The sequence below is a fragment of the Vulpes lagopus genome, chromosome 16, assembly GCF_018345385.1.
Source record: "Vulpes lagopus strain Blue_001 chromosome 16, ASM1834538v1, whole genome shotgun sequence".
Lineage (NCBI taxonomy): Eukaryota > Metazoa > Chordata > Mammalia > Carnivora > Canidae > Vulpes > Vulpes lagopus.
Genome location: NC_054839.1, coordinates 27,285,901 through 27,310,378, shown reverse-complemented (window position 1 = coordinate 27,310,378; position 24,478 = coordinate 27,285,901). Strand labels below are relative to the sequence as shown.

The 24,478-nt window shown below is 32.9% G+C and overlaps 1 long non-coding RNA gene across 1 annotated transcript in view; it reads left to right on the top strand.

Moving 5' to 3' along the window:
• Window positions 1-24,478, top strand: part of LOC121476745 — a 41,616-nt gene that overhangs the window by 6,737 nt on the left and 10,401 nt on the right. The gene's annotated exons all lie outside the window — the stretch shown is intronic.

Genomic DNA, 24,478 nt, shown 5'->3' with positions numbered 1-24,478 from the left:
AAACTGTATTGCATGTAATTATGACAGCCATTTATAGTAGTAAACCTCTAATCCAATTTCCATTTAACTGTATTTATGCCTTGCTTGTTAGATATCTAAAATCCATAAATTTCTGGGTATTTTTTCCTTACACAGAGACGTTTATCTAACTAGTTTATTTCTTTCAAAAACATGAATTTAGTGCTTACAAGTTGCATATCAAATGATTCTTCTAAATAAAGACTATTTGTCCCCAAAATGTACCAGTTGATAAAATAATTTTCATCCTGTTATACATGTAAGTCAGGAAGGAAATACACTACAATATTTAATGGAATTATATATAAAGTCTTATTCATGGTCTGAAATATTGTACAGTTAGAAAAAGTGATTGAAAATACTACATTTATACAGTAGATGCACATAAGCATAGTTCTTCTGCCCTAATTTATCACTGTTAGTGGGAACATGTGGAATTATAGAACCAGATAATTTAAAGGAAATTTCAGCAAACACATTGTACATACTTCCGTGAGTATCCTAAAAAAAAATCTTTATTTTTAAAGAGATGGTGAAATATACACTGGAAATTTCACATCTGAGGTTTTCAAAGGACATGCACATAAATTAAAATATTCATTTTGCACTAATATCGTGTAATATGAAGGAGAAAGCACCTATTATTTTCAGCTTACTATTAAGCAATGAATTATTATTTTTAAAAAGGATTTTATTTATTTTTTTGAGACAAAAAGTGAATGGGAGAGAGCAGGAGCGAAGGGGGGGGGCAGAGGAGAAGGAGAAGCAGACTCCCTAAGTGGAAGCCCCAATGTGGGTTTGGATCCTGAATTACAGGATCCTGAATTCCAGGATCATAACCTGACCCTAAGGTAGACACTTAACCAATTGAGCCACCAGGTACCCTGGAAGATACCCAATGAGTTAATATCTAAATCCAAGGTTAGGGATCCCTGGGTGGCGCAGCGGTTTAGCGCCTGTCTTTGGCCCAGGGCGCGATCCTGGAGACCCGGATCGAAGCCCACATCGGGCTCCCGGTGCATGGAGCCTGCTTCTCCATCTGCCTATGTCTTTGCCTCTCATTCTCTCTCTCTCTCTCTCTCTCTGACTATCATAAATAAATAAAAATTTAAAAAAAAAGAAAAATAAATAAAATCTTTAAAAAATAAATAAATAAATAAATCCAAGGTTATCTGTCCAGTAAGTAATCAAGATAAGAATAAATTCCTCAACTATGCTATCTTCAATTCCTCATTATGTCTTCAAATTGCTAAGGGAATGTGAAAATGACACTTCAAAGTAAAATTAAACTTATATTTTGTTTCTATTATTGATTGAAATATTCCTTATATTATTTACTTAAATGCTAAATTTATTTTTATATATTATTTTTATTTAAGTTCTAAGCAAAATTAAATATGCGATATCACCTTCTATAGCACTATAGTTGAGATGACAAGATGTCATATAAATGAAAACTGAAGGTCTTTTAATTTGTCCTCACTCTTGTGAATAGATTCTGGTAATTCTGAGTTTTGGTGCAGCTTTTAAATTCAATTTGAACCTAGTTCCATTAAACTAACAAACATGCAAATTAAAAATCTGCTTTTCTTCCCATAAAGCACAAATGGAGTTTGAGATATGTAAATATTTTATTCAAAAGCAAAAGAAATGTTCGAAACAGGGACTCCATCTCAGCAGTTTTGACATATTAGTGGGTTTCCCTTCAACTTCTCACTATTCATCACAGGCTGTTCAACTATAATCTACCTTTCAGTTTATTAACCTGTAATGTTTTTATATTATATGACTCAAGAATAAAGTTTTATGAATATTTTTGATCAACCAATTCAACTCTGCCTTACCTAAAATAGTATTGCTTTCCAAATAAACAAAATACAAGGATTTTATATCTTTTGGATATTCTAATAAAAGCAGAAATAAACTATAGAATTGAAAATAAATTAAAGACCTTTCTATTTCATTCATTCATTGATTTAATAAATATTTAGTTTCTATATGTGGTGAATATTAAATAAAAGGAATTAAAGTACCTCAGTGAACTAGGCAGGCTTTCCGTAGTCTCATATTGGTTATGGACAGTTTACTAATAGTGTCTATAAAAAGGGGACCAGCAGATGTTGAACACTTCTGAAGCTCAAGAAAATAGATTACTATTAGACACAATCAATGTATTGGAGGTAATTGATTAAAGGGTATACTGAGGTCACTTGAAATAATATAGTAAATTATAAGGAGTTATACAAAAGTTAGATAGTATTTTTCCTAATGTGTGTGTTTATGTAATTTTGCATATGATAATAAGGCACATTTTTAAAAATTAGATTCAATTTCTATTATGTTGTATTGATAAGACTGTTTAAATGTTAATTTTTAAATGCTATATCTTCAACAAGTGTTAGAAGATGATTTATGATTAAAAAGGGAAAGAAGATGAATTCTATTAAGGGAAGTATGAATTATTCTACCATTAAATCTAGATTTTATACTGCTTGGGAAGAAAAAAAAAGTTGATTTCCTAATTTACATTGAAAAAATATCTAGTAGTCTCAAAACTGCTCAGACGCAGTGTTTCTCAGTGCTAGGACTGTTGACATTTTGGGCTGGATGACTCTTTGTTGTGAGGACTGTTCATGTATTATAGAAACGGTTCGTATCATCTCTAGTCTCTCCCATTAAATTCAAATAGCTTCCCCAGCTCCTCTCTTCCAATTTGTTGTCAACTAAAAATGTTTCCAGACCTTGCCAAATGACCTTGCCTATGTGGGGTGAAAATTGCCTTGGCTGATAACCAATGATTTAGGAAAACCCTCAGCAAAGCATATTTTTGATAAATGTTATTTTGTCCTTTTTAATCTTTTGCTTTCAAGGTCTAAATAATATTTGCATCAGTGTTTTAAAAAATGTAAGTTTAATGGGCATAAAATCATTGTAGATTAAAAAATGTATTATCTTATTATTATTTATTGGGTTTTTTAAACTATATTAAATATAAATTTTTTTAAAACTTAAAAAAGCACTTTCCTTTTCATTGTTAAATGTGTAAAATTGATAAACTTTGCATGAGAAACATGCAATTGCCTCAGCTACTAAATAGATACTACTTTTAAAGTAGTCATAGGAGAGCATTTTACACTTAGTATTGATTTAAATGAAACTAACTGAAATGTTTTACAGGCATCAAAACTTAATTCAAACACATTAATCTGTGCTTTTAACTTGAGTATTTTCTCATGCAGGTATTTCTATTTAATAAAATTTATTATTAAGGACTTATCTCTCCAAAAAGTCTATCAAATGTTATATTTCCATACATTTATCCTTCCACACTCCTTTATGTTTGTCATCTTTGTAAATGTAACTGGGAGGAGTGTTGGTATAGTTGAGAAGAATGACTAGTTACACTATTATGATTGCTGTTGCTTTATTGCATTCTATCTAATAATTGGCCACTTAATTTATATCTGAGAAATTATCTCTTAATCAATATTTCATGTGCAATATTCATGGATATAGTCCTACAAATACACGCATTTTTTTAATACATGCATTTTTATTTTTATTTATTTTTATTTTTTTAAAGATTGATTTATTTATTCATGAGAGATACAGAGAGAGAGAGGGACAGAGACACAGGCAGAGAGAGGGAGAAGCAGGCTCCCTGCAGGGAGCCAGATGTGGGACTTCATCCCAGATCCCAGGATCACACCCTGAGCTGAAGGCAGACACTCAACCACTGAGCCACCCAGGCGTCCCAATGCATGCATTTTTAAAACAAAAGAAGTAAAACTGATGAAGACTATTTTATAATATCTTAAGGCTTTTTCTCATTATCTCTCAATATGTCATTAATTATTTTCATTTCATTTACTTAATTATCCCTCATCCCATAAAAGTTATCTCTTAGTCATTCAGATTTTCAATGTTAATTTATTTGGAAACTAAGACATGACTTTAAGTTACTACTTTGGAAAGTGACTAATAAAACTTTATATTTATAATGAATTTATCATTTTTAATGAGCTAATTCTTTATTCATTATCATTGTTGGCAGTCTTTTCTAAGCTATCTCTGGATTCTTTATACTTAACAAGTAATTAAAGATTTCAAACTAAACACAATATTCCATGTGCAGCCTTACTAGTCTTTTCGAATTTATATGTTTATTTCTTATATTTATTTCTTATTGCTAGAAACCATATATTATGATAATAGCTATTTCTTGTGCCACTTATTATGTTTCTCCTCTTAACTTGTAACAGTCAACTAAGCATTCTAGCAGCACACCATTTACTAGTGGTAGGCAATTTCTCAGACGGATATGAAGTTTATAATGATATTTACTGTACTTGAGGCATTTCTGAATCCATTTAGTCTAGAAATAAATACAGCTGCTATCTTTTGGTTATCTGTGGCTACATGAGATTAGCAAAATTGGGATGCCAACACATTAGAAAATTTTCTCTTTAGCTTTATCTTTTAAGGCATTTAATGGCAAATTTTAGTGATATTTTAATACCTCCTTTTTATTATTATTTTAATGTTATTTTTCCAAAATTTAATACCAACTTTTCTAATCATATCAATATTCCATTCTAAACAGGTGAATAATTAGAACAGGACTGAAGCTTTTAGGATCACAGAAATAGCTCCCAGACAACTAAAAGGAAATAAATAGAAACATGTGGAAATCAAGGTGACAGTTGTAGGAAGATGCTCATTCTGGAGAGAGGGCGGTGGGTTAGAAGAAAAAATCCCTTGGAATCTTGATGGTAAACAGTAGAAGGCAACAAGTTGCAGATTTCAAGAGTCATAAATAAGCAAACACCTTTAAACAGAAGAAACAGTACTCATAACCCCAACATAAAGCTGCCATATAGTAAAGACACTGTACTATAAAACAAAGTAATCCAGTAAGTACAAAAACCCTATGAGAACCATGTTACTAGAAGCACAGAATATTAAAATTCCTTTGCTTACTTACCATGTAGGCAAAAATACAAAGACATGTCAAAACTTTCACATGTCAAAACTTTTTTTTAGGGAGTTTGTAAGGAATCCCTATCTGTGGTAGTGATAGGTGTAGTCTTTTGGTAAAACTCATTGAGTACTTTTGAACTGCTTGTTAGAGAGTAGTTGAGATAATGGGTTATAACATCAAGAAAAATAGATGTGGTTCCTGTTTTCTCAGGGCTCAATCTTTAGCTAAGGTCAAAAAGTTAGAGGTTGGATTTGGCATCCTCTATGTGGTAAGTATATATTTTCTCTAGATAGACTGAGTAAATAAAAAATTTAAGGTCATGAAAAAAATTGTTCACCATGATTATGGCCCAATAGAATTCTAACAGTCAATCACAGACAATTTCATGCTGTGAACAAAGGGGGAAAAAATGGAAACAACTCTGACTAGCACTTTTTTTTTTTTACATCCCTGGTTCCAAAGGCTTGAACAGTATCTCTTTGGATAGATATACTTAAAAATAAATAGAATACTAGTAAATTCTCCTGGCCAGAAGATTGTGCTGAAAATCTGCTAATTCTTACACCTTGATTTAGGTCAAAACATTCATATGGGACTTAAGGCATCATTGAAATATGAAAAATGCTAGTGTCTTACCTCATGGCCAGACCTTTGTGCTGTTGTAGCTTGTCTTCCTCTCCTGTCATCTGAGTCTTATCTACTCCCAGTATCTACCCATAAGGTTACAGTATTCAACAAAGTTATGAATTACCCCTGATAATTAACAATTAAAGTGCCTCACCATGTTTCCACAGTTAAAGGTTACTAACCTCAGGAATTAAAATATTTTTAAAAGTATGGCCTTTATAATCGGTAATAGATAATTGTTTCTGCAGTATTGCTAAAGTTTTAGCATATAAATATCAAGAATTTTACCTCCCTTCATAATACATACTGAAGTAATCACCAATAAATAATTAGAGGTGTCCTTATAAATTCAAACTAACCAAACTATAGTTGTAGGTAATAAGATGCAATATTTATTTCTATTGAAGTCCTCCTTTTATCTATAGCAAGTTAACAACGTATCAATGGATTATCACTTAGAATTGCTGCCATTTTATTTTATTCTCATCTGTAAAAATTAGTTGTAAAATAGGAGTTCCTACCATAGGAAGAGAAGTGGCATAAATGTACTTTGATCTACATCATTTGAAAAATGTAAAACTAATTCAAAATCTATTAACCTAGTTCAACAGAAAACTATAATTTCAGTCATTAATCTCAGCTTTTTTTTTGTCCTATCACCTTTTCATATTCTCATAGAGGTTCTAGGGTTTTTCCAAATCTGCCAAAATTCTAAAGAAATCCTGTATTTCTATCTTCCCATGGGTTATTGATTCTTCCCTTGAAAGTCAATGATGACTTCGTAGCTTTCTGTGTTCTTCTTGAAAGAATGAAAATTGGCCCAGTATCCAGCCTCCCTAGGCAACAATAAGGCATATTCACTCCTAAGATATGCCATACACTCAGGGGAACATGCCAATATGATGAATGGCCAAAAATCTACATATTTTAGTGAAAATATGTAATAAAATTTAACTGGCTGAAAGACAATTTACCAAGTGACTAAGTCATTATTGAAAAACTTAGCTATTTACCAAAAATATTATACTTTCTAAGTATTTGAAAATTCCTAAGGTATATAGAATGTCATAGTCTTCACAGCATTTGAGTTTCTCTTCTGAGTTATAATTGTCAGGTTCAGAGTTACAGTTTAATTTTAATTGCAATTTATTTTCTATTTGCCTGCTATCCTTTTGCCTTACCACTTCCACTGTGAACAAACTACAGTATGCTCAAGGTTCTTGCAGAGTTCAGGCTTATGATATTTGATAGTGCATTTCTTGTGAATTTTGACTTACAAGGGTTTACAAAGGGTGAATGTTAATATATTTGTAAATTGCGAAATTTTCTCAATTTCAACACATTTTCAATCCTAATCCAGAAATATAATTGACCGTATCAAATATAGTTTGTGTACATTCAAAAGAAACATGAGATGTTCAGTGTCTGAGATATGAATGTCTATACTTTGGCACTCAAATCAGCTAACCCTCAAAACCACAGCTAACTAGCTGAAACAATGGTCTGAAATCTAAAACACACACACATTAAAATTAAAACTGAACAAACACTTCAAAAATATTCAGACTGTTGAAACCATCACATGCAGTAAGATTTGCTAAAGACTGCAAATATTTAACAGGGATATGTTTTGTGATAACATGTAACTTGACAAGCATAATGAGTTGTTTTGAGTGAATTTATTAACAGTAAAATAGTTTCCAAAATATAAGGCACTTCTCCAATAGGGCACTTAGCAAAATCTCATAAATAAGCTAGGGCTTTCATGTACATATAAAACTAAAATGTGTTTGTAGTAGCTTCCCCTACCTATCTTGAAAAAACTTCTTAGGGAGATCCCTGGGTGGCTCAGTGGTTTAGCGCCTGCCTTTGGCCCAGGGATCGAGTCCCGCGTCAGGCTCCTGGCATGGAGCCTGCTTCTCCCTCCTCCTGTGTCTCTTCCTCTCTCTATGTCTATCATAAATAATAAATAAATAAATATTTTAAAAAACTTCTTAGACAAGGATATATGAAATGCCTGATTCTTCCTTTGGAATGGAAGATAAGAGGAAAATGTTTACTAAAAATGGAAAAGAAATATAACTTGAAATTTCAATGCATCATTTTGCTATGTCAGAATATAATGAGATTACAAACAATGCACTTGCAGCAAATTATGTAACCCATAAATGAAAATGATCAACCCATTAAATGATTGATGCCTTGACTTATACCTGCACAACAAAATTATTTAAAATGCTTTGGGGTTAAAGACATCAGATTGTATAAACTCACTGCCCATTATATAAAAGTGAATCTGTAGAAGAGTTACAGTATATTTATACCTTCTTAATGTTTAATTGTTGCTGAAATGTAGCTGCTTGATATTTTCAGTGAAGTGTTACATCTAGTCTCCTTGCCAAAGTTCAAAAAGGAGAGGGTTTAGGAAAAGGACCTTGAGAGTATGATAAAAGACCCAATCAAACAGGTATCTTGCAGTAAACTGCGGTTTGCTTCTTCTTGAACCATTTAAGGAACAGAGTGAACTCACCACTCTTGTATCCTTCAGACAAGTTCATTAGAGACCATTGAAAGAAATTTTTTGCTTCTCTCAGATTACAACACACTTTTAATGCAAATCCAATAAATCATTCATATTTTCAAGTTTATTTGCAATTGTAATTTAAGCACAATTTAAATACCATCAATAAGGTTATTATGTAGCCTTACAGCATACATAACAAGAATGCAAATTTGCTGCTCAATATCATTGCTAATGGATTTTTTTTCTTTACAGTTCTTCATGCTTTCGCTATGCATTTTCTAAATCAACCACTGCTAAAATCGCCCATGATGTGGTCCCTGCTTCCATAGAAGTGACCTTACTTTCACTTGTACCTGCTTTGCCTGCAGCCTGACACCTCAGACTTCATTGTGTATTCTGTTCTAGTGCCTCTGTTGGCTCTGTTGCACTAGTTGTGACACCAACAATGATGTGCAGCCAGCATTTCTGCCTTCTAGATGTTTTTGTTATGAGTCTTCTCTAGATTTTAGGAAATGTTCTTATAAGAGTTCAACATAACCGTTCAGCTGATTTAGGATTTTAACACTGAATTTGCCTAAATTTCATCTTCTGGTAATTTTATCCAACCTTCTATGTAATGCACAGATTCTCTTTTTAACATGTAGTATCAAAACAGGCTGAAATTTAAGCAAATTCTCTGACTCACTTGCAGCATCAGTTTCAAATGTAGAAAGTGAGAGCAATTGTCAGTGATGTGATACCCCTGGAATTATGTATAACATTTGTTAAATTACCAAAATGTCATTTTTTCCTGAGGAAAGATAATTAAATGTGTGTGGTTATAATGATTATAATAATACTGATGATCTGATGGATTACACTGCATAGGAGAGAAGTTGGATCCATATTTGAGATATTAGAAATTGAAATCTTATATATCACCAGGACAAAAGCTAGACTTTAAAAATATTTGGGGTCATAAAAAAGGAAAAATTATTCCAGCAATGTAAAGAATATAGAATAGATGCCAACCCTCTAAAACTAGGGCTTAGATACTATGGATACTGTTGTATCTCTCTTTTATGCAAAGTATACAGGCATGTGTGTGCTCTCACACATATACAGTAACACATATACATACATAAACAAGGTTGGCATTTGCCATTGAACAAGCATAGATATATAAGTAGAACTTTATAATCAGAGAAATGGCCCTGTTTCTCAGTGACATTGGGCAGGTGTCTATACAAAATAATAAAGCAAAACAAAACACCATATTTATAAATATACATATATTTCTATTTCTATAATTCAATGTAAAATAATAACCCTACACTTTGGCTCATGGTGAACAGAAGAAACTAACAACTTAAGCAATTAAATAAGGTTCCTTTCTTCTTTTAGCATTTTTCTTTCCCCTATCCTGACCCCTGTCTTCCTTAGGCACACTATCTACCACAGCCTTTCACCTAATATGAGTAACACATGTGTATATATATATGCTTATCCAAAATTGTCTGATACTGTTTCATGAATGTATCTGCTTATAATTTACATAAGTGATATTTTTCTTTAATCTCATTGCATTTTAATTTCTGTTGCTCAACAATTTGTTATGAGTTATGCATGTATGCATAGCGTTGTTATATAAATCTACTTCACTTTAATTATTTACTGTATTTATCTTTAGTTGGCAATAACCCTCAGATACAATGTAAAGATGCCAGAAAATATTGGGTTTCATTGCCCATTTCGTCAATGCTAGTTTTCATATTTAACTGATGGAGGGGTAACCCACAGTCATTACCAGGGAAAATCTTCCAATTCTATAGAAACTAAAATTGACCCAATTAATAATTTTTTAAAGTCATTGGATGAAAAATATAGATACCTGTGTGGCGTCTTCATAAAGAAATTTCTCTTTTTGTGAAATCTAGAAGTCATGTTGCAATTTCAAGAACAGTGTGGAACTTCATGAGACAATGATAGGCTTTTAAAGTCAACACAGTTTGAGACTTACCTCAGCTGCTGTTTATAATATCCATGCTTAACATATACATTTTTCCTGGTTCCTTTTTTTAAAGATTTTATTTATTTATTCATGAGAGACACAAAGAGAGAGAGAGAGAGAGAGAGAGAGAGAGAGAAAGGCAGAGACACAGGCAGAAGGAGAAGCAGGCTCCATGCTGGAAGCCCGAGGGGGGACTTGATCCCAGGTCTCCAGGATCAGGCCCTGGGCTGAAGGCGGCGCTAAACTGCTGAGCCACCCGGGCTGTCCTTTACTGGTTCTTTTAGATAAAAGTTTTCCTGTTTAAGTAATAAGTGGTCAGAATTGTTACTTTTCTTTTCTCTCGAAAAAGCCATCAATATGAACCGTTATATATTTATAAAGAATTATTTTGATTAACTTTAGCTGCCATTCTAAAGAAAATCCAGTAACATTGATTTAAATAGGAGAGAAGCTTATTTATTGTTCTACAAAGCTCTTCTCATCTACTCCACTACTCTGGCATTACATCAGAATCTTAAGCAGGAGGAAGTAGGAGAGAGGGGACAAGCGGAACTTTTGAGTCATCTCTTAAAGTTTCCAGGAAGTTCAGCTTATATTTTGTTAGTCAACACTTACTCATGTGGCCATGCAATATGACTCAAGGTGGGGTTGTCTTTATTCAGGCAGCTGTGTGCTCAGGATTGGGGAACTATTTGCTGCTATAGAAACAGGCTGGTTCCTGAAAATACGGCCCATTTTTGTAATTCATTGTGTAGCTCTATGTTCTTTGCTCCTTTATGTCAAACCAGTAACTTTATTCATTACTACTTTTGACTTCAGAATGAGCATTTCAATTGCAGATTTTTTTTTTCTGTAGTTCTTTGAGCTGTGTCAAGGATAGTTCTCATCCTTTGCTGTGCTTCTTGTCTTCACTTCTACACAGATAACTTCTGCTCAGCCTCAGCTGCTTTTGGCAGCCCCAATATGTATTTTTGAGTTTGGGATTATATTTATCTCCAAGATTCTCTAAAAATGAAATTTCTGAGTTCTTCAAAAATTCAAAAATATATTCTTATCCTTTTGTAAAGTTTCCAAGAGGATAAGAAGGAAATGCTGAAATACAGTCTTGTTTAAAGCAGATGTTCTTATAAGTATTTTAAATTCTGTTCCAGTGATAGAAAAAAAGGATAATAAAGGCAATTTTAGTTAACTTGGAAAGAAAGAGTAATTAACAAGAAGTTGAATATGTTTTCTTATAGAAGTCCATTAATACCTAGATAATAATGTGATTATAATCCTTGTTACAAGAGAAGTAATATAGTAAATAGGAAAGAGAGAGGAGACACTTGAAGAAGCAAGTTGTCATACTACATGGAAATGATCTTTCAACATTTTCTAGACCCATGAATTTTGGAGGAATCTATTTTCCATCCTTTGCCATGTGTTTGTTCTAACTAGACGTGTAGAATAACTGTGACATCCTAACAACCAGCTGCAGTTAGCATCAATGTCATTGATATCATTAATGTAATAAATCAGTGTAACAGACCAGTCCAGCAGCATGGAGAGGTGAGCAAGATTGCTCCAAATTAGACTACATTGTAGGATTATGAGAGTTGCATAGCTATAAGGTAGGGCAGTAAAGACATATTATTGGTATTTCAGCTGAAAGAAAAGCACTTTTCATGATTTTTACCAACAAATAGAGAAGAAAAAACATTTTCCAGATCAATAGCTGCATACCGAGTGCTAGCTTAGGGATATGTTAATTTATTCCAGCTATGAAACTTCATCTGTAACAGCAGCTGCAATTGGAGTCAATAAGGGATTGAGATGATAATAATCCATCATTATTCTCCAAGATCCATCTGGATTGTTTATGATCCCTGTAGACAAGCTAAACGAGAATGTAGCATGAGTCACCATCTTTTAGATTGAGTGGCACTAACCTTGGCAGTACCATCACAATTGATTTGGAATTATTGTTTTGGTAGATAGAACCAGTTCTAAGGGCTTTAAAAAAAAAAAAACCTTTCTTATTGTAAGATCACAGGGAATCAATGTGGAAATTATGCCAGTTGTTAAGTGTGACTATTCCAAATTATGGGGAAATAACATTAGGATGTGTTCAAGGATCTATCAGGTCCTCTGTGAAATGGGTCCATTGCTCAATTAACCTTCATAAGCCTCAAATCTGACTAGTGGAATACAATGGCATTTCAGGTGTCCTGGATTAAGGTCATCTCAGAGTCCAGCAATCTCTCAAAAATCTGATTATTTTTTCTTTGCCAGTACACAATCACCCTAGTAAATGGTCACAGTTATTTGAGGGAAGGAAAAAGAAATTTTAAGTGTTCATTTTTAGGCTTTATGGAAGGGTCCCTCCTTAAGGAGACTTGGCCTTTCCTTTAATCAAGAGAGGGTAGGCTTAAGTCTTAGAATTCATTTAGAGACCATGATTCTCTATTATAGTGATTTAAATACTTTTGTTAATGAAATTTATTTTTTTAAATTTTTATTTATTTATGATAGTCACAGAGAGAGAGAGAGAGAGAGAGAGAGAGGCAGAGACACAGGCGGAGGGAGAAGCAGGCCCCATGCACTGGGAGCCCGACGTGGGACTCCATCCCGGATCTCCAGGATCGCGCCCTGGGCCAAAGGCAGGCGCCAAACCATTACGCCACCCAGGGATCCCCTGTTAATGAAATTTAGAGTTTAGTCAATCATACGAATTCAGTAGACTACCCATATATTTCATTTTAGAATTACAATGTTCAACTAGTCAGTGCTAAAAATGTTGTCAGATTATTCTGATTTTTAGACTGTCACTCATTATGGTAAACATGCACACCTTGTGTTTGACAATTAAGAGTCACAACTTGGTCCAGACCTGATTATACTCATTAAATTTGGAGAGTTTAGTTCTGTGGCAGCAGTTCCCACTACCATTTCTGGCTTACACAGAATAGCCATCATAGAACTATTCAAGCATGGAAGGGTTCTACTCATGAATGTATTTTCTAGACTTGGAAAGGACTGTCCTTTACAACCTCTGTAAGACATAGTTAGCAAGTTTTATATGATAAATTCATTCAAGTCTACCCCAGCATTTGGATACCTTCATATACAACAAAGTTAAGATGTTCTGATATTTCCTCTTCATTTAGCATAGTATAGTGCAGATTTGGGTCCAAATCAAACAAGCAAAATATTAGAAGTACTGTCATCCAATTAAGCCAAGCCATCATTTGCTCAAATTTATTGAACACTGCTATGATATTGAGATGAATATTGAACGTGGAATATCTATTTTGTAAATCTAAATTTAGCCTAATCTAACATATTCTTAAACCTGACTTAAAGCTTTTAGAATTGATTTCAACACATGACCCTAGATTTTTGTATACATACATGTGCAAAATCTTGTTAATCGTTTTGTTTATATTAGACCTTCTCATGGCAATTCTTTGTACTTTATTCTTTGGCCTTGTTGGAATTTAAGCCCAGTGATAGATATAGAAGTAATGGATTGTGGGTCATTAGACCTTGAGGAAGATCAGAAGTCTTTGGAACAATAGTACCACAGTGGAGGTCACTAATTTTTTTCAGGCAAAAGTAGACCACCTCCTCAAAAAGGAAGAAAATAGTGTTTCTACTGGCAAAAGAAGATTTAGCAAAAATTTTAGAGATTCAGTCCCTGGCATAAAAGCCCATCACAATTTTCAGTGCCTCATTCCTTCCTAAACATTGGCTTTTTCATCCCTACTTAACAAGGATGCTTTCACCTCCAGTTTATAATTACATGTTCCTCACATTTTGAGCTCTCATTGATAGCATCCTGCAAGCCCATAGTTTTACTAGCAGTCTGTTCAAAGAAATTTAGGCTTTCTATATAATATTCCTCAAAATTCTTCTAGCCTCTGCCCGCTACCTGATTCCAAAACCTCTCACACATTTTTAGGGACTTTTTACAGTAGCACCCCACTTCTAGGTAACAAAATATCTATTAATTTTCTATTATTTCCCAAAAAATTACCACACAAGTAGTTGCTTAAAGCAACATGGACTTATTGTGTCAAGGTTGCTGTCGATCAGGAGTCTGAACATAGAATAACTGGGTCCTCTGATTAGAGTCTCATCAGGCAGAAATAAGGTCTCCCTTGGGCCTGCTTTCCTATCTGAGACTCAGGTCCTCTCCTAAACTTATTTGGATTGTTGGAAAAGTTAATTTCCTTTGGTTGTAGGAATGAGCTCCCTACTTTCTTATTTGTTGTTCACCAGGACTGTCCTCAGCTACTATAGACTTTCAGCAGTTCTTTCCATAGCATTGCAGTTTGCTCCTTCAAGGTCAGCAGACAAATTTTCTGTTTCACCTTGTTTTAGAAAAATTTAGTCAGCAAATTAGGTCAAGCGCACCCAGAATAATCTCCTTTTGATTATTTAAAGGCCAACTGATTAGGAAATTAATCAAGAGAATGATATCCTATTATATTCACAACTTCTGCATTTATGTAAGGAGGAGGGGTTATAAAAGTTATGAGCAGCAAAAGGCAGGAATCTTATTGACCATCTTCGAATTTTGCCTATGACACCCAGTGAACAAGAAAATATCAACAAAGCATTATATTTATTTTTATGAAATGTCTAAGACAGCAACTTATTGATCCTCCAAAGTTTCATTTCCCATAGATATTTAATACAGGTGTCTACAGGTGATAATTTAGTTGCTTTGCCACTTAATGCCTTAGACTACCAATGGCCATTTTACCACAGAAAACAGTGTCATTAATTTTTTTTTAATTACTTATTCATAAGAGACACACACACAGAGAGAGGCAGAGACATAGAGAAGACTCCATGCAGGGGATCTGATGTGGGACTCGATCCTGGGACTCCAGGACCACGCGCTGGGCCAATGGCAGGCACTAAACCTCTGAGCCATCCAGGGATCCCCCATTAATGTTTTTAAATACAATCAGGTAGAAACCACATCCAGATAGCCCAGACCCAATTTAAAGAACCCATCATCAAGATCCTGTTCCTGTGAAATCTACTTATTTTTCTAAAAATTAAGGTTTATTCAGAAAGAAGCAAAACCATCCTGAATGAAATAGTATACAAGATTTATCATAGTGTTTAGGTTTTCTGCATTTTGGGAATTAGTAGAAGAATATTTGTCATTCATTACCCTGGCCCAAGATTTGAGAAGATGAAGGAGTAAATCAGAGGACAACTAGAGAAACTACAGTTCTAGGTGGTGATCAAATACATTAGACCAATGCCAACAAGATGGCCAAACACATTAGTGACATGTGCAAACTGTCATGGTGACTGGCAACCTCCTCCTCCAATCTTCACACTATAAAAATATGGCTCCTATTTCACTTCTTTCTTCACTCCCTCATAGAAATTTATCCTGTCATTGACACTAACCTAGGGCCATACAGTAAAATAATTCTGAGCAATGCAGTTGTGGCCTAACAAAACTGACTCAGTCAGTAATAAACCCCACAATTTACAAAATTATAGCTACCAGAGATACAAAGAAGTAGCATGCAAACCTTTCTTAAAACATCACATTTTGTCAGATAAGTAAAAATCTACAGATATTGTACTTCAATGCATTTTTATAATACCAGGAATGTGAAATCAAGCAGTGGGACACTATTTTAGCTATTTTACGTCACTTTTCAAAGTAAACAGATTTGCATAATGCATAATTTTACAGTTCATTTTACTAATATAGAGCCAGTTTTTACATTACAGTATTTTGTGGTTCTGTTTTTTTTTAATTTATTTGTTGAGGCAGTTAAATTTTGATTTGACATTTCAAAATTCCTGACATATTGGGCAATGTTATAATAAGTCATGATAGAGACAATTAACATCTTAATTATAAAAATCAAGGTCCATCTCTTCTATGGTAGTACTTGATCCTTTGTTACAGGCTATAATTTACTTGTCCTGTAACACAATTTACAGGTTTCTCAGAAAAGTAGTACTCCAAAATAATATAGGTGCTTTTATGGGTGCAGTCTGAACTTCACGAATTTTACATACTGCTTTGCTTCTTTAGAGTAGTTTTTTCCTTAGTTAACTTTTGTTGGCATATCTTATTTTTTAAAACCAAGTTTCACATTTCTTTTTTGTGGGGACTATGTTGCCTCTTCTTTTAGATTCTACATGCTTCCTGTTTCTCCCATCCCCACCCTGGCCTAAGACAATGCTGGAAGATACCAATAATTTAATCAATGTTTCCTTGACTTGAGCATTCCCAGCAATGTTTTTATATTTGCCACAAACTATGTAGCTTCCAGCCTGAACGTTTACATACATTTGAGAAAAAAAAATTATTGACTTTAAAATAACCTCACCCTTCACAAATCATTTAAATAATGAGGTTTCTCAAAGACTATTAATCTACATGGAAAGGAGTCATAAATATTGATGAATTGTTTAATACAGTTGTTGTTAATGATTGCAATGTTCATTTTATATAAAAATTCAATCTTTTTTCCTACATATCATTTGGTAAAACTATTTACTGACTGAACAGAATGTGAATGATTATCAATTCTTTTCTTGCTTTGATGTACAGTCTGTGCCTGAAGGAAGATAAACCAAAGCATACATATGTCCTCAAAGTTGTGATGCTTCTTCAGAAATGATATGAATTTGAGAGATTATGCAGATAGCATCATTCAACTAGCTTGGCTTTTCCTATTTCCTGATTTTTTTTTTTTTTTGCATTAGTAAGTCTTTGTAAAGCCTATAAACCCTTGAATTGTCCACAATTATTCACCAGCTATGCATGAATACCCATGTATCCAGGCTGAATACTGTAATTATCAGGACTGATTTTTATTGTGAAGTTATAACCACTTCATCTGTTTCTAATGTGAATCAGGCTTATAAGAATGTTATGTGCTTTGTAAATGGTAATTAGGTAAATATGAAAAAAAAAAGAATGACTTTAAAGGGGAGGCTGTAATGGCTTTCTGGTTTAACAAATTAGATGGGTGGCTGGTTACAACTGAGTATTTATTGAAGATGTCTTTTTAAAAAAATCAAACGTTTTAACAGCTTTTATTGCTTCTTAAGTCAAAATTAGATCACTCAACTTGTAAAAGTCAAGACTTTAACCTCTTTCTATCTTAGACTTAAATACTTTCATATGAGATATATAGATATAGATTTAAATCTGTACTTGAAAAGTAAAAGATGCAAATGAGCACAGGATAGCTAAATTAACATGGAGCAGAAGCTGTATAAGGATATTTGAAAAGTAAGCATAAGGCAAAAACTTTTTGGAAAGAAAGTGCTAATTCAAGTATATACATTCTATGTTTTTTTCTTTCTGAAAATTTTGTGTATGAGCTTATCATGTTCATCAATGTTGCCTCATGTCTGATAATTATGGCTTGCTTATGATCTAGTAATTGTTCTCCAGAAAGTGAATATTTTTATTATTGGCATAAAATGAAATTATACTACTATAAAGATTATAATTTGTTCAATCATCTTTCTAGAGTAGAAATATTAATTGTATTAAAAATCAATTGGCACAAGACAACTAAGCAATAAGCACCAATTTATCTACCATATACATAAGTTTGACTTTTGAGGAATCCTAATTGAAGATACTTTCCCTGGTTTAATGCCTGAATGATAGACACTTTCCCAGGATAGATATTTCTGTTGCTGGATTAGATCACATTGAGTTTAAAACAAAACAAACCAAAAACAGGTTAAAATTGCATGGGAAACAAAGAAACAAAGGAAAAAATATTTTGAACAGTGTCTGACTACTAGAAATTTTTGAGTAATTGACATCTTGCATTTTTCTTATAGTGACATTTCCCTGATTCCTTGGGTAAATTTTTACCTAATCACCATGAAAGATCTTATGGATTATCTAAATGTAAGCTTATTCTAATGAAAGATGATCTTTTTTTACCAAAGAAGAGACATTTCCCTGATTCAAATAAGTAACTTACACACACTTAGTTCTATCATGTTTTGGTTTTTTTTTTTTTTTTTTTTTTTTTTTTTAGAAAGATGTTTGGTCAATACCCTTCAATTTTTCTAATGTGTGATTATTAACTTCAATTCTTCCAAATTCTAGAGAATATAATCACATTTAAGAAGACATGTAAATGGATTTCTTAGAATAAAAGTTGAAGATGAAGACAGATCATTAATGAGTTTATAGCTAGGATACTTTTTTAAAAGTCTGATTTTATAAGGAAATAGAGCATTCAAGATTTAATCCTCAATTTCATAAACTAATGGTTTTGTTGATGGCTATTTCAGTTCAGTTTAGTGAAATAAAATGGAAGTAGCATTCTACATAAGGTAGAACATCAACTCTATTTTAACTATATTAGTGTCAATTTATGTATAATGTAAAATCTAATTTTTATATTTTACCCTTTTCAGGATTTTTTTCCCAGAAAGTTTAAGAAAATGATGTTTATTTTGTTTGACTTTGTCACATATGCACATAACCAGCATATTTTTTCCTCTGGCCTCCTATCCCCTCTCCAAGTGTTCAAACTTGTGATGTTTCTGACAGAGGGTTTGGTGACCACTGTGTTCCAGACCTTCCTCTGGTGCTGCTGCTTCCAGACCATGGAATCCCAGCTCTGTTAGAGCACGTCATGCAGGAAGCCTGCCTTCCACCGCTTCTTCATGAAGGGGAAAGTGTTTTCTTCCCTTATTATTTATCTTTTCCAATCTATCATTAGCAAATCTCTCTTCTTGTCTTAACAGCTTTACTTCTTCATTGTTTTCTTAATTTTCTTTATTTCTAATTGTACTCATCTTGAAGGAACTTCAATTCAAATATACTAAAATTCAAATATACTAAAATTAGAATTCTTTAGAATTAATTAACAACTAAATGCACACAGACTACAGGGGCACCTGGGTGGCTCAATAGGTTAAGTGTTCAACTTTTGGTTTCTGCTCAGGTCATGATCTCAGGGTTTGGGGATCCAACTCTGCATTGGGCTTGATACTGAGCTTGGAGCCAGTAGGGATTCTCTTGCTCCCTCCCCCTCACCACATAACCTCCAAAAACAAACAAACAAATGCACATAGACTACAACTGGGGTAGAAATAATTGTATAACACCTGTAACAACATATTGCATGTGCCTCTTTGAATAGCTGGCTACTGAATGAGAAAATGCCCTTGTTTGATACGTACTGGATACTTAGTTAATCATGATTTATTTGAAATTACCTTAACATTGTACCCTGTCTTGCCTTTTAATGGGAAATGACTTCTATTTCTAAATAAACTCTAATAAATCAGTTTTAAAGCATATTATTTCAATTTACTATTTAAAGCATATTCTTTTAATCAATCATTCTTTCATTGCTTTAAAACCTTTGACTTAGTCCATACTCCACAGTGGAACCCTGGCATGGCTCCCAAGATATAATACACAGCAAAATTAATGGTATCTTCTTCCCTCACAGAGCTTATAGTTTGATGGATGATCCTAGAATTAATCAGATAATCATACAGAGTCATGTTATAAAAGTAATATGTAAATTACTAACATTTATGTGATTAAAATAAAAGGCTCAACCCAGATATGACTTTTTCCATGAAGTTTTAACTGATCTCTACATTCAGGATTTCCCAGTCTTTCTTTTCATTTTTTCAAACATTTATTTGTTTGAGGTTGTCACACTTAACTGCTCTCTCTACATTCAGAATTTCCCATTCTCTCTCTTTTCAATTTCTAATAAACTTATTTATTTTGTCAGATTTGATAAACAAAAAAAATAGACACCCAACTAAATTTGAATTTCAGATAAGCAACAGATATTTTTAGGGCCCACTGCTGCTGTAACAGATTATCACTATCACAAATTACCACAAAAAATTGTAATATATAAAAATTTTCACATTATGCATGAATTGATACTAGTTTGAAATACTCAAAATGTTGCAGCTTAAAACAATCCATATTTATTATCATACAGTTCTAGAGGTCAGAAATCCAAAAGAGGTCACTAAACTAAAATCAAGTGTCAGGAGAGCTAAGTTACTTTGGAGGCTTTAGAAGGGAATGTTTTCTTTCATTTTCTAACTTCTGTATGTTGCCCACATTCCTTGGCTCACTGACCCATTTCACCTATGAAGCCAACAGTGGTGGGTTGAGTCCCAACATTGAATCACACCTAAATTGCTTCCATGAAACATGAACCATACAATATTTAGGGGTACATTTGAGAATAACACACACATATTATATGTAATATACACACGTATACAGATACCTACCTGCACATATATATAATTCACCCACCTTAATTTATGTATTGTTTGTATGTTACAACACAAATTTCTATTTCTATCCCAGTTATTTGATTAGATATATGAAATTCATTTTAGAAGGGTAATGATTCTACTTATGGCAATATAATCTATCATCATGCTTGGGGTCAGAAGCAAATACACATTTTGTTTTTATTAAGCAATTAATACATTGGCTCCAGGTGTCTCCATTTTTCTATGATGCTCAGATTCATTCTACTGTGCTCAGAATGAATTGAAACTTAGCTATCTTAGGAAGCTGTTATTCTCATTGGTTACTGATCATTTATCATTAGACACAGGGGTTGTCCTAGCTCAACAGTAGAAATACCTGATCATGTATGATGATGACCCACTTTATATTCTAGGAGTCCTTGAAAGTGAAAATAGAGAGTAAAAATATCTCAAAAATATAACACTTAAAAAGTGCTCGGTACTAAGCATGTGACTTTTTAAAAACATTTATTCCCTGATTTATTTTTAACTTTTTATTTATTTTGGTGGCCTGGGGAAGGCTTCTTCATCTTTTTAGATCTCATGGGCTCTGACATCTTACTCCAGTCCTGATTCTGGGGTCGAGACCTCACAGGTGTATCTATAACTGCTTCATTATTTTTCTGGTTACAGAATATTTCACCCTAAGTATGTTCCAATCTCTTATGATGGATGTATAGTTTGTTTTCTGTCTTTTACTGTTAACAAAGAGGTGATGCCTTTTCTCATTTGTGCCTCTTTGCCCATGTGTGAGCATGTTTTATAAATTCCCAGCAGTAAGCACGTGATTTTTAAATTTAATCCTAAGAAGATTCAAGTGGACATTATATATGTCCCATTTCCCAAAAGACAGATCTGGAACATTAAAATTGTTTTCTGAAGGTCTTACAGTGCTAGGATTCAAAGTTCCTTACCATTGGGACATTTTATCCAAGGAATTATTGGGATTACATACATCACACCACCTCTCAAATAGAAATTTATTGAGGAAAACCTGGCTGATAGTATGACCTTTGGCCTATATAATTCAAATTGAAAGACTCCTTCCTCATGTTGCCGCTGAGCACATTAGCATCCTATTATCTTTACAAGGTTAATTTAATGGACTGTGATGCATATTGAAGAATACTTCTGAGTTCCCTCAAAGTCACCGTATTAGAATTTCTAACTGTTCATTAGCCATATACATAATAGAAGTGGTCTAGAGTCAATGAATTTCTGTTATGCTCCTTCTAAAACTGATCTTAAAATTGCACATACTGAATTGTAAATTCAGTATAAATTTTGTAAAAAAATGTTATTTTATAATAAAAATACACATGTGTAAATGAAAAAAATATATATTTTTCATTTATCAGTTACTAAATTCATTCATGGCTAAGTTATTTATTGGGTTAAGACACTGAATCAGAAAATGGTCCTTTTGTCTTTGAGTATTCAGGTTTAGAAATGCTTTACTTAAAATGTAAGAAATTTCCAGTAAGTTTCCAGGCTGCAGAGATATATTATTTATGTTAACAAACTGGAAAGAGTTCATTTGCTTTAATATTTATAAGGGAGATCAATGAGACATACAATACAGTATTACTCAGCTCTAAAACCACTACAAAACATAGATTCAATTAATGTAATGTTAACCAAAGAATACAGTCAGCAATTCATAAATAAATAATTGTAATAAATGTCCAGATTTTTAAGACTCTTAGAAATACCCTACCAAAGCCAGCCATTAAGCAATGTATCCTGCTACCTCAATCTATTAAAAAATGTAATTTTAAGGAAAATTACATGTAGTCTTGCTCAGAGGAGATTACATATTTTAAAGCTATATTGGTTTTTTAAGCCTTTGAAGATAATAAGAAGGTTCATTAGGCTATTACCTTTGAGTTATTTGAAATATTGAATAACCTCAGAATGATCTGATTCAAGAAAGTTTTAATTGGCTTAAATTATGTCATGCCTTTTAAATAAAATATTTTGTGAAATATTCATAAAAATATTAATTACCAAAGCATGTTTACCATAGATAAATTGGCAAACAATTTGGGAATAAAAATGTTTGTAAATAAAATATCTGAATCAAATGAATTTAAAGGCTAGGATATTTCGAAATACAAAGAACACAACACATTTCATTCATATAAAACTTTAATGCTGGCCAGAAAAAAATAATTTTTTCCCTTTAGTACAAGATGTGAATTAGGAATGTGTTAATAAATGTAACATTTATCAGCAATTAATACGAGTTTTGAAAAAAAAAACCAAAAAAGTGAAAGCACTTTCTCTTATTTATTTTCAGAGTGATACAGAAATAACACTATAATCAATATTACTCAAATTTTCATGCAGTGACTTCTAAAGCAGAAAGACAGTAATCTAGCTGTTATTCATTTCACATGCCCTGGAGCTATTTGATCAAGGACAACAGTTGCCAATCAGCATCACTTCTATGTGTTTTAATTTCCTTATTAAAAAAACTATATTAAAACATTGCAAATGAATCAGTTCATATATTGAAGTACCTGTATCAGTCAACTCAAGGGATTTTTAAGCTTTATCAAATACTTTGATCTTGATCACACTGAAATTCCTTCCAGCAGTTTATGAAATGTTCATGAATTCTTGGATGAAGCCCAAAGTAAGTTATCTAAGTTAACTTATTTTGGGGAATTCTTTGTAAAGTTTCATGTCAGTAGGCTTTTGCAAAAAATACTAATTTGTTAATTACCACTTAAAATGTTAAGCATAATAATTAAGTATAATAGTCAGATGAGAATCACCAAATTTTTAAAATTCAGTGAGAAATGTTGTATATATTCTTCCATACTTGAGCCTAGCAAGTTATCTCTCTCCTTGAAATTATGAATTTTCAGGAGAGAGTATTCATTGTCCCTTTTGATTATAAAATAGTGTCATAATAGAAATTAAGTTTTCTCTTGCTGCTGATAATTTTTATTGGTTCTAAATTATTCCAAGTGGCAAAATTATTTTCATTGGTTTACTGACTTAGGAAAGCTCAATTGATAGCTCAAATCATGAAGCAAATTGCTTTTGATTTTTCAGATGCTGAATAATTCAACATATTTTCTTAGTAGAAATAAAGTAAGCAGCTATGCTTACTTACTAGAGACAGTTTTAACCACACAGTCTCCAAAAATGAAGACATTTGTACGCCTATGAAGGCACTGATTAAGCAGCCGATCTCTGTTGTAATTGGGGTACATAAAATAAATGTAAATGTTGGTAACATATGAAAATTCACTTATGCTGGCAACGATTGAAAGACAAAGAAAACACAGAATAGTTAAGTTAAAAAGAAAAGAATTCACAGAAGAAAGGTTGTTTCTATATTCATTCAATTGCTCTTCATCAGCCATTACTATAGGCCAGATGTCTGTCTACTCAACACATCTATTATCTCCTAATATCAGACACCAGGGAGACTCTGTATATTCAAAGCTTACACGTTGCAGTATAAAGCACTAAATATATACTATTTGTTTGTTATTGTGTATTTGGATCTGTATCATTGTTTCAAAGCCATATGACTAGCAATATTTGTTTGGCGTGGGGGAAAACGCACTGCAGTTCTTGTAATTTCTATCATGAGAAAAAAAGGGCAAGAGGTAATGTATATGTGTTAAAGTAGTTTAGTGAAAACTGTTTCATTTAGCCCTTTGGTTCTTTTAAAGTTGATTTGAGGTCTTTTGCAATTAGATTGCGAAGTTTAATCAAGTAGGAAGGGAAAAAAAAAGTGTTCAATAGGAAGCTAGCAAGTAAGAATGCCCAGTCAATAAAAGAAGAAAAACAACAATAATAAAACCAAGAAATAAGAGATGAAATTCTGAAAATAATCAGGTACATAAGAATATCTAGGACAAAATAAAATTCACACAGTACATGAAAGTTAAGGGTTACATAAATGCTTTCTTAGTTAGGCAGCCTATCTTAACATAAGGACAATAATGACACTTACCAGGCTAGCTCCTCTTAGCAATGAAATATCTTGACATATTTCTCAAGTTAGTGTTCT